Source organism: Peromyscus californicus, unplaced genomic scaffold (genome assembly GCF_007827085.1).
Source record: "Peromyscus californicus insignis strain IS unplaced genomic scaffold, ASM782708v3 Scaffold_4__1_contigs__length_199733344, whole genome shotgun sequence".
NCBI classification, from domain to species: domain Eukaryota; kingdom Metazoa; phylum Chordata; class Mammalia; order Rodentia; family Cricetidae; genus Peromyscus; species Peromyscus californicus.
In genome coordinates, this window is record NW_026294562.1 from 155,154,848 (window position 1) to 155,165,724 (window position 10,877).

The 10,877-nt window shown below is 46.7% G+C and overlaps 1 pseudogene; it reads left to right on the forward strand.

The window, feature by feature from the left end:
• The first annotated feature begins 7,608 nt into the window (after positions 1-7,608).
• Positions 7,609-10,259, forward strand: LOC128094858 (serum amyloid A-5 protein-like; annotated as a pseudogene).
• Positions 10,260-10,877: the final 618 nt, after the last annotated feature.

The following is a 10,877-nucleotide window of genomic DNA, read 5'->3' on the forward strand; positions in this document are numbered from 1 at the left end:
CTATACACCTTTGTCTTTTCAGTCTTCTGGGTCAGAGTACATACTTTTTAATACTGATGGAACTGAGGATGCTGAGAGTCAAGGAGTGGCCATCTCAGTAGAGGATCAGGGCTCCTAAGGATAGGAGAATAATTCCTGTAGCCAACACTTGTTTTCCCAGGCATTGCCTCAGGTTGGGTTTTATTTTTTTAACCTGGAACTGACACTTTACCTTCAGTCAGTCAGTCAGTCAGTCAGTCTGTCAGTCTGTCTCTCCCCCTCTCTAGTTTTTGAGACAGGGGTTCACTGTGTAGCCTTGGCTCTCTTGGAACTTACTCTGTCAACCAAGCTGGCCTAGAACTCACAGATTCACCTGCCTCAGCTTCCCGAGTGCTGGGATTAAAGGCCTGTGCCACCACCGCCCAGCTGGCCATAAGTCTCTTTTTCATGTCTAAACTAAAATTGCAAAACTGACCAGCCAGCCCCACCAGACATTGTGTGTTTCCAAGGCACTTGTAGCATTTTCACTAGCATACTCCGCTCTCAGCTCTTAGGGAGGCACCTCTGTCTCTACGTTCTTTGTGATGTGACAAAAATATTAACTGAACTGTCTCACAAGGACAAGATACTAGAGGGGCCCTACTCCTTCCTTAACTCAGTCCTAGGAAGGAGCATAAGGTCAGGGCTAAGGCTTTGGGGAGTAAGGAACTAGGAAACCCATAGAAGGGAGGAAGGAAGTACCATTTCTCACAGAGAAGAGCAGCCAGCAGAGGTGGTGGTGGTGGGGTGAGGGAAAGCTAGGTCAGGCACTGAAAGATGAACCCAGCTCTCAGGGCTGTATTTCCCAGAGGATCACTCTTAGCCCTCTCATCAGTGTGAGTTGGAAATCTCGGTCAGCAGGGGTAGGAGATGAGGGCTGGCATCACACCAGCCTGTCCTTGTAGGAACACAGCCTGCTGCCATCCAGAAAATAAGCTCTCTTGCTCTTCTTAAGCAGAAATATTCTAGGGAGAGGGTTCTGGACACCACAGGCAGCCTAGACAAGGTGACATCATTACAAACTGAAGATGGATGGAGGAGACGGACTGATTCTCTGCCTGAAACTAGTTTCTCGTTCCTCCTCCTTTTGCTGGGCTCGGTTCATCCCAGCAGAAAAGCTCATTTAGTCTCTTCTTTCTGATGTTCACTCTCCTGTCATCCTGCTCTTCTTCCTTGGTATGAGTTTGAAACAGACTTTCAAACTCCCCAGGGTATGTAGCATGTGGGAGGCGAAGAGGGGGCATCAAGATTCTATCTGACTTTACAGATGTCTTATGTGCACACATGCCATTAGCGAATAAAAGAGGTCAGTTACGGCTCCTGTGGCCTGGCCAGCAAGTTAGGAATCTGACCAATCTACCTTCTTTGTTTGAGGTTAAAGATTCAGAAAGTAGTAACAAAACAAAAAGTCAAACCCAACTGTAGCCTTATGACAGATGATGTTTTGTTTACATAATGATTCCAAGGACTCCCACATTGTAACTTCAGAGTGACAGCAGAAGTTGGGTCTGTACTGTCCCTGCATGTATGTGGTGTTTGTCACACCACCTGGAGGGTGGTCAGCAGCCACTCCTCACCACGTTTGTCCTGGTGGGACTTGCAGAACTGGTACACTGGGCTAACACAGTCCCTGTACTGAAAGGTCCGGCCTCGTGGTGTTTACATTGCAGAGACCAATAAATAAGCACACGACACAAAGCAGGCCACCCTCAGTGTCTGGATTTAAATTATCCCTGGTGATTGTTGGGAAGAAATGGTTTTATGATCAGCCATAGCAACTTTCTGAATACCAATCATTTTCACTCTTTCACAAGATAAAATAATAATCTCAGGTTTCAACGATGGCCCAACAGTTAAGAGCATTTGCTGCCCTTTTAGAGGACCTGAGTTTGGTTCCCAGCATCCATGTTAGGGATCTCACAACTGACCATAACTCAGTTTCAGGGTATCAACACTCTCCTGTCTCAGCAGGCTCCTGCATGTGTATGATGTACATAAACTCATAGAGACATACATATGTACATATTAAATAATAGACAAATAAATCTTTAAAAATAATCTCTAGTAAATTTTTACAAATATTATCAGAATTGCTTGGAAATACATTCAACAATCCACTAAGGATTTTTATATAATAAAATGACTAACTACCCTAATTTTCATCAGAGAGCTTTTATCCAGTAATTGATGGAAGCAGATGAAGAGGTCCACAGCCAAGTACTGGGCTGAGCTCCTGGAGTCCTGCTGAAGAAAGGGAGGAGGGATTGTATGAGGCAGGGGAGTCAAGGTCATGAGGGGGGAACCCACAGAGACAGCTAACCATAGCTTGTGGGAGCTCATGGACTCTGGACCAACAGTTAGGGAGCCTGCATGGGACCAACCTAGGTCCTCTGCATGTGTGTGACAGTTGTGTGGCTTGGTCTGTTTGTGAGGAGGCTCCTAGCAACGAGATCATGACCTGTCCCTGGTGCTTAGCTGGCTTTTGGGAAACTGTTCCTCGTGCTGGGATTACTTCATCCAGCCTTGATGCTTTGAGAGGAGCTCGGTCCTTCCTCAACTTGATGTGCCATGTTTATTCATGCCCAAGGGAGGCCTGCCCCTTTCTGAATGGAGATAGAGGAGGGGTGGATGGGGAGGGGGGTAGATGGGAGGCTGGGGGTTTAGAATGGGAGGAGAGGAGGGAGGGGAAACTGTGGTTGGTATGTAAAATAAATAAATAAATAATAATAAAAATAAAATGACTAAAATAGCAACTACCTAATTACTGACCAATGAACTCACTGATGAATGTTTTGTGTACAATCCACCATAACACAGAGAGGGAGGGGCTAATTCCATCTTCTCTCAATGATACAACAACTATGCATGATAAATTCCAAAAGTAAAAACATGCCTCATTCATCTATGTGTGCCACATGAATGCCTAGTGCTTCTGGGCCAGAAGAGGATGTCAGATGCCCTGGAACTGGAGGGAGAGATGGTTGTGACCCACCATCTGAGTGCTGCTAACTGAACCCAAATCCTCGGAACAGCAGCCAGTGCTCTTCACTGCTGAGCCATTTCTCCAGCCTAGGTGGGTGCCTGGCTCCAGGTACAGAACGTTTAGTTCGGATGCATAGGATGGAGTTATTCTTGATCCTTTGACTTTTAACAAAGCTTCAAAAATGACTTGATAAATTGTATCTGTAGCCTGGCACTGGTGGTGTTCTACAGTGCAAGTTCCAGGACAGCCAAGGCTACACAGAGAAACTCTGTCTTGAAAGAACCCCAAAAAAATATGTCTAGAAGTGAGTTTTTATTTGAACCAATTTTTATGGTTTCATAGAACAATTTGGTTTGAGCACTCTGTAACGCACTATCCCTTTCACAAATGTTTTCAGAGGAGAGTACCAGCAATTTGTTTATAGGACGCAGTTATCTGCTGGCCCACACTGCAGGTGGACTCCAGATTCCAGTCACTGTTGCAGACAGTAGGGTGGAGACTGAATCTTCCCTCTCTCTGTGGTGTCCTTTGCCCTGATTCTTTCCATCACATAAAGCTCAGCAGGCCGCAGAAGGCAGGAAGACTGTGGAGAAGAGAGAAGTGCAGAGTTGTGCACACAGGGCCTGCTGGTTCCTTCTGATGCTCCTGGGTACTTCTCACTCACCAGGTCAAAGGATTTACCCTTCACTGTGGGTGCCAGCTTTGGAAGGGACACATCTCAACAGAGCTAGGAGTCTATTCCCTTCACCACGTCCTTTAGAACAGCACACGTGTGACTGACTTGTGAGAAGAGGCTCAAGAGGGACACCCTTCCCTCTGTCCCTCATGGCTGTAATGGGCTGCCTGCTGCCAAGAAGGGGGAAGGAAATGGACAGTGGACTTGACTGCTAAGCCCCTGCTCTGAATTATTTTATTTCTTGTTTTTTCTTCATGTGAGATAGCAATCTTAGGCTGTATGTATCCTCTGCTTTAATAGTTCCTTAACTGAACTTTTATATATACACTCCTTCATATATTTTTCTATTTATTACCCATTTTGTTATTAAATACCTAGGAGAGTTGTCTTAAGCAAACATCACCATCCCCTCATTATAAGTCTCACATTCATGAAATCATAGCCTGGACTTGGCCTCCACTGTCTGTCCAACATCTACTTCAGTGACTGTTAAATAAAAGACCAGTGAATACTTGTCCTGTGATTAAACAGCCATGGGATAAAACCCAACACCTTAGTCACTGACACCCATGAAAGTATAATGGAGCAGAAGAACTCCTGTTGCTGACACCATAGCCTTGGGATCGCCATATACCAGGGTACTGCTCACATGTGGATGGCACTGCTGTATGGAAAACTACTGTGCTGCCATTCACATGAAACCGCAGCACACAGAATTCTATACAGGCTTTGATGGTGGTAAAGAATCTCTCCATTCCTGGTTTGTACTTACTCCAACGCACTTCTTTTGGTTAACCACGTTAGTGTACAAGAGTGTTCCCTGTTGTGCAGCAACAGCCTCATGCACCTGATACTCACTCTTTCTTTGTCATATTGGAGACAACATGGGTGAATTAGCCTGTATTGTCTAGCTGTGTGCAGGTGCATGTTCACACGATGACCTGGGTGCCTTCTGCCATATTGTGATATTGAGGAGCTATGCCCTCCATAAGTAACCAAGATGGTAGAGCTGTTAAGACAATTGTGGGTCCTTTGAGAGTTGGAGCCTTACTATAGAAAGTGTGTCACTGGGGGTGGGTTTTGAGTTTTTATATCTCATTTGCTGTTTACTCTCTGCTTCCTGCCTGCCTTTGAACTTCCTGCCATGTCTCCCCGCCATGATGGATTCTTATTCCTCTGAAACCATAAGTACAAAACCATTCTTTTGTAAGTTTCTAAGTTATGGTATTTTTGTCTTGGCAATAGAAGAGTAAGATTCTGCATCTCTCAGAGCACATCCGGGTCTTTAAGCAGTGCATGCATGTAGCAGTGCATGCACTGGTGCAAATTCAGAAGGCCCAGGAGTACAGAGGCGTGGACCCCTGGATGCACACTTTCTTGGCTGTGAAAACAGCAGAAATGCTACTGAACATCACTGGGGCCACTCCATCCTACACTTTTTCTTAGACACTATCCCCTCTACACCAGGACTTTGAGGGTCTCGCAGTTTCACTATGGGGCATAGCTGAAGTCACTCTAGGTCCTGGAACCCAAGGTAACTCTTCTCCTCCGGACCATGTTGTTTCCAAGCCCAAAGTGCTGGATTTTAAGATCTATGATGGGAACTCAGGTTCAAGGCCTCTCCTGGACAGATCCTCTGGTGTTTTGTAACAGGGCTTTCACATACGGAGAAGCATGGCAGGGTACCAAAGGGACAATGTCCAGGTTTTTGTTGCCTGAAGCTGGATTGCTGTGACCCATGGCCCTTTTCCAAACTAAGCCACCCACCCTAGAATTCCTGTAAGCCACCATTCATTTTTATAATGGATGGGCCAATTTCCAGAAAGTCTTCTTAGGGAGTTCTGAGGTAGAGCTGGAGTAGGCAGAGTGCTGGCTGAGGGCTGCTATGTTCTGGGTGCTGGTCCTTGAATGACTCTTACAGACTCTTAGGCTCTCTGTAGACTCTCTGCAGGCTCTTTCAGAGAAATGGATTTGGACATAGATGGTTTCTTCTTCCTGTGTAACAGCATTCTTCCCAGAAGGGGTCCTGCTCATGACAGAAGGAATGGGCTGACTGTGGCTCTCTGATACATGGATCCCATTCCTTCGAGTGAAACTCGAACCCTCTGTCCTGTATTTAAGGTTTTCCAAGTTCAGAATTAGTCTGCAATTCCTAATGTGTGTGCTTTCGTTTTGTTTATATTGCATTGTTTCAAACTACTCAGGACTTCACACATGCGAGCAAGTACTATACCAATGAGCCACATTCCTAGCCCCACATTCACTTTTGCGTGCTGTATGTTATCTCTAAAAAGAAAATCTTGTTTATAAGCACTTTTTATGAGAATGTCTCAAAAATATATTATAGACATATCTATCCCTACTAGTCAGACTTTTTAGTTTTTTTTCACTCTTGACCCTCCATTCCCTCCCCCTCTCTCTCTGTCTCTCCCTCTGTCTCTCCCTTTCTCTCTCCTTCTCTGTCTCCCTCCCTTTCTATCTCTCTCTTCCTCTCCCTCTCTCCCTCTTCCTCCCTCTCTCTCATCTCTCTTCTTCCTCTTTTCTCAATAGATTGAAGCCTGTTGGGAAAACCCAGCAAGACATCCCCATGATTCACCTTACAGTCTACTTGGTCTTTAGGAGAGAGTGTCATCCTGGCTTCTGGGTATCAGCCACTCCACAGAGCCCCCAACTAGCGAAGAGGGGAGGCTGCTGCCTCTGTCTAGAGTTCTGAATATTCCATTCCTAGGCTCCCTCACTTGGATTGGCTTTCAGTGCACAGCCTTCATTCAGTGACCAGAACCAGCCTCCCAGGATCTTCCCTCTGCTAACAAGATCTCACTAGTCCACCTTACCATGCTAACCCTGCCAGCATCACTGACAGTCCTTGGTGCTCTTCAGGCAGGTTTCCCAGTGTTCTGCCAGAGCATGATTTATGGTCCATCCAAAGCTCTCTGTGCTGGACCAACAGCATTGACTGCTGCTGTAGACTGGTTCTATCAAAACCTCTCCCTGCAGTTCTGAATCAGCACCCTCACCCATTCAAATGTACTCATAGGAATCTTGACATCTTGAATCAAACATTAGAAAAATTGTCCCCACCCCATCACAGACAGGAACATTGTTAGGGAGCAGAGATTCAAGACATCTGACTCTACCTACCAAAGTTCCCCATAGGCCAACAGCAAGGAAAGCTAGATCCTGGATAGATGACACCTGTCTCTGCACACCTTAAGGAACCTCCTTACCCCAGCGAACCCTTCCCAACCCAACAGCCAATCAAAAAAATCAAAACTGTCCTGTCTCCTCTGGTTAAGCTGACCTGTGAATAAAGAGTATCCTGGAGTCCAGGGAGATTCCTTTGTAGTCTTTCATGGGAAATGACATGGTGGGACTTTCTCCAGGAACCCAGCCAGGCACACATGCCATTGGCCTCAATGGGGAGTCTCAACATAAATACCAGCATCCTCTCCCTGACAGACACAGACTATCACCTACTCTCCAGGACTCAGGTGAGAGATGACTCCATGGACTGACCTACACAAACACTTCTGCTCCTCTATCCCAGAGTGTGATTTCCTTTTAAACTAACCTTTGTGTTCTAAGTATATACGGTGTGAAGTCTGTGCTATGCTGCAGGGGCATGTGGGAAATGCCTCTCAGTGAATTGTGGGTTCCTGTAGAGGGAGACAATCTGCTCTCGATATCTCTCTTCCTCCATCAGTGCTGTTTTGCTGTCCTCCCAGACAGACTTGGTTCAGGGCTGATGGGATCATAACTGAAGGTTTGTGATTTTGAAGAAGGTCCTGTTGCAAGGTCACTTAGGCGTCCCACTGGGATTCTAGTGAGTTGCAGTGGGAATGGACAACTAGACTCTTCCTGGATTACAGATGTTTAAGTGGGAGGTACAAATTTGCATGTGACTCCTAGATTCTCTTTTGATTTCCACAGGATGAAGCTTCTCACTGGCCTAATTTTCTGCTCCCTGACCCTGGGAGTCAGCAGTTAGTTTTCATTTACTGGTGAGGCTTACCGAGGTAAGGCTGATGCATGAAGTGTGGCTTGTGGGGTTCAGCCAACCATTTCGGAACTTTTGCCCACTGCATCAGGATGTAACTTCCTAGTTTTTTTGGGGTGCCATACAAATACAAATCTCAGATTGGTGGTCTGAACACAGTAGGTGGCAGAGCTGTGTTTGAACTTGGCTGAGCCTGAGACCAGTTTAGCCTGGTTGATGTGTCTGCTTGCTGTCTCCCATGTGAACTTGTTAGGTGCCTGTGAAATCCCCCATAGGCTTCAATACTACCTAAGCCTGTGTCCTCTTAATCCCAGAGTCTCAGGAATTGATCTTGGGTGTGGCTGTCATGGCAGGTTTCAGCAAATCCCTATGCGATTGAACCTACAGCCACCACTGAGGACTGTGTCTCTAGTGCCTCCTCAAGCATCCACCCCACTGCACGGTCTGTTTAGAAGGACTAGAAATGCCTGTTTACAGTGATGTGCTGCACACTGTCGAGATGGATTGCTTAGAAATCAGTACAGAAGTGCTCCCCATGTTCAGCCTTTCTCCCTCTTTCCTGTGTCTTCCGCATTTGGAAGTCCCTCAGAAACTCAAATTCATTCTTGAACACTCATTGTGGATTAAGGTTAATGTGACAGTGGCTTGGGACATTTTCAATTTCGGGAGATACGTTAGACGACTACTAGGGGATTGTGCTGTTGGTAGGAGGGACGGATGCTGGAAACATATTCAGTGCTCAGATCAGCCCTGGAAACGAGGGGCCCAACACAGCAATAGGGCCAAGGCTGAGAAATTCTGTTCTGTGATGATAGCTCCCGTCTTTCTGTTCCACATTCCCATTGTGTAAAAAGAGGCAGCTCACACGTGCACAGTGTTTCTCACACTAACACATCACAGGTGGACCATCTTGTTTTTAAGGATTTTTAATTCATTAGTTTTTAAAAACATTTCTTTATCGATTCTTTGGAAATTTCACATCGTGCCCCCCAATCTCTCTCACCTCCCAGTCCCTCCATACCCACCATTACCCCTGCAGTATGCTCCCCCAAAATTAATTCAAAACAAAGCAAAACAAAAAAAACTCACCTCACTCCTCCGTCTTTCAACACGTCCTCCTTCATCCTAGTGGTATCAGGAGCTGCAGTGTGTCACGAAGTATGCCCCTTTTGTCCAGTCAGCCCCACCCACCAAATATTCATTGTAATGAGTCATTGGTCTGGTTCAAGGCTTCTGATCTGGTACACCATCAACCCTGGGCCCCCACTGAAACTCCTCTTGGTCATCCTGTTGTTGCCCCGAGTCATGGAGATCCTGCAGTCATTGTTCTGAAGGTCCAGTGCCCTTGTGCTCTCTAGCAGGTCATAGATGGGGCAGCTACTAGGGTGGGCCAACCCAAGGCCCGGCAGGTGGGTCTGGATGGTAGATGAGCTGGTCAGTCTGGGCCACTGGGACCACACCCTCAGGGGACGGACAGAGCCAGTCTGCCTAAGCCATACCATCTGAGCCAGCTCTCCCTGGCCTGTGGTGAGAGGTGGGGCCATCTCTCCCATGGCGGGTGGGTGCGGCACCAGCTCTCACAGGAGCACCTTCTAAGAACTCTCAATAGTAACCTGGAGAGACCAACTAGGGTTAGAAAATGTTCTTCTCCACCATGTCTCAGGCTGCTCTGACCACAGGCTCAAGCCATGAGTTTTTCCATCTCTGTCTTCCTCTCATGTTGTCTTTCCCACCCAGGGGCTGGGGACATGTGACAAGCCTACTCTGACATGAAGGAGGCCAACTGGAAAGATTCAGACAAATACTTCCATGCTAGAGGGAACTATGATGCAGCCCAAAGGGGTCCTGGGAGAGACTGGGTTGCTGAAGTCATCAGGTAAACATAGACCGTTGGGACACTGGGCCTGGTTAAAAGGTATTGACTGTGCTAGGAGACCAGGGGCAGATGAGCCCCAGAGAAGGTCATGCCAATCTGTGGCCCCTCCCCCTCCTGCTCATGCAGTTACTTCCTCCATTCATGCTCAGTGTGGATCCTGGGCTGTGGGCAGAGCCAGCACTCAGCTCATGCTGGGTAGGCCTGTTTCCAAATGCAGACAGGGAGTGATTCATCCCTGCCTGTCTGGTGATGGTCATTCAGTGTAGGGTGGCCAGACTGGCCTAAGCATTGCTGGGCTTGGCAGGGTCACTGTTTCAGGCCCTCTTTCCTGGCCCTTCCTAGTTTCCTCCTAAAGCCATTCCATGCAAATGAGAGAACTGGGGGTGTCGACTGTGGCCATGAAACTTGGTGATAGATCTCCTCCATGTCTGCTTCTCCTAGTGATGCAAGAGAGGGCTTTCAGAGTCTCATGGGCCGTGGACATGAGATACCATGGCTGACCAGGAAGCCAACAGATGGGGCCTCAGTGGCAAGGACCCCAATCACTACAGACCTGCAAGACTGCCTGACGAATACTGAGCATCCTCCTTACTGCCTCAGGAGGCTGTGCTGCGGGCTCCGGGGTCAGGACATGGGGTTCTTCACTTTAGTGTCCACTGTGGGTGTGGAGGGCATACAGTGCACAAATAATAAATTCGTAAGAGATGAAGTTTCCTGTCATTGTGTTTTAGTGGGTGGAGCTGTTTGGTATAAAGGGTCAATACTAAACATAGTCCGGAATAGAATATTTAGGCTTAGGACTGATGTTCTCAGAAGTTACATAGAGAGATAGCTCTTGATGACGGCCCCATTCCCCATTTAGGCTCATGTGACTATTCAAGTCCCTGAAGTTACAGAGATACTGTTTTCAGACCTTTCCATATCGTGACCTCCACCCTCTGTGCCTACTGTTCCAGAAATTTCTCTTCTCTCGCTGCATTAGTCTGATATTTCTCTGCCTCTGTGGACAGCGACACAACTGTGGGAAAATTGCCGTGGTGAATTCTGCCTCAGCCACTGCCATTTTGATTCTCTGTCTCAAATATACATTTCTCTCCCTTCTTCCCTCCCTCCCTCTTTCTCTCCCTCCTTCTCTTTTTCTTTCTTTCTTTCTTTCTTTCTTTCTTTCTTTCTTTCTTTCTTTCTTTCTTTCTTTCTTTCCTTCCTTCCTTCCTTCCTTCCTTCTTTCTTTCTTTCTTTCTTTCTTTCTTTCTTTCTTTCTCCCTTATTTCCTTCCTTCCTTCCTTTCTTTCTTTTGTTTGTTTCTTTCTAGATTTATTTATTTATT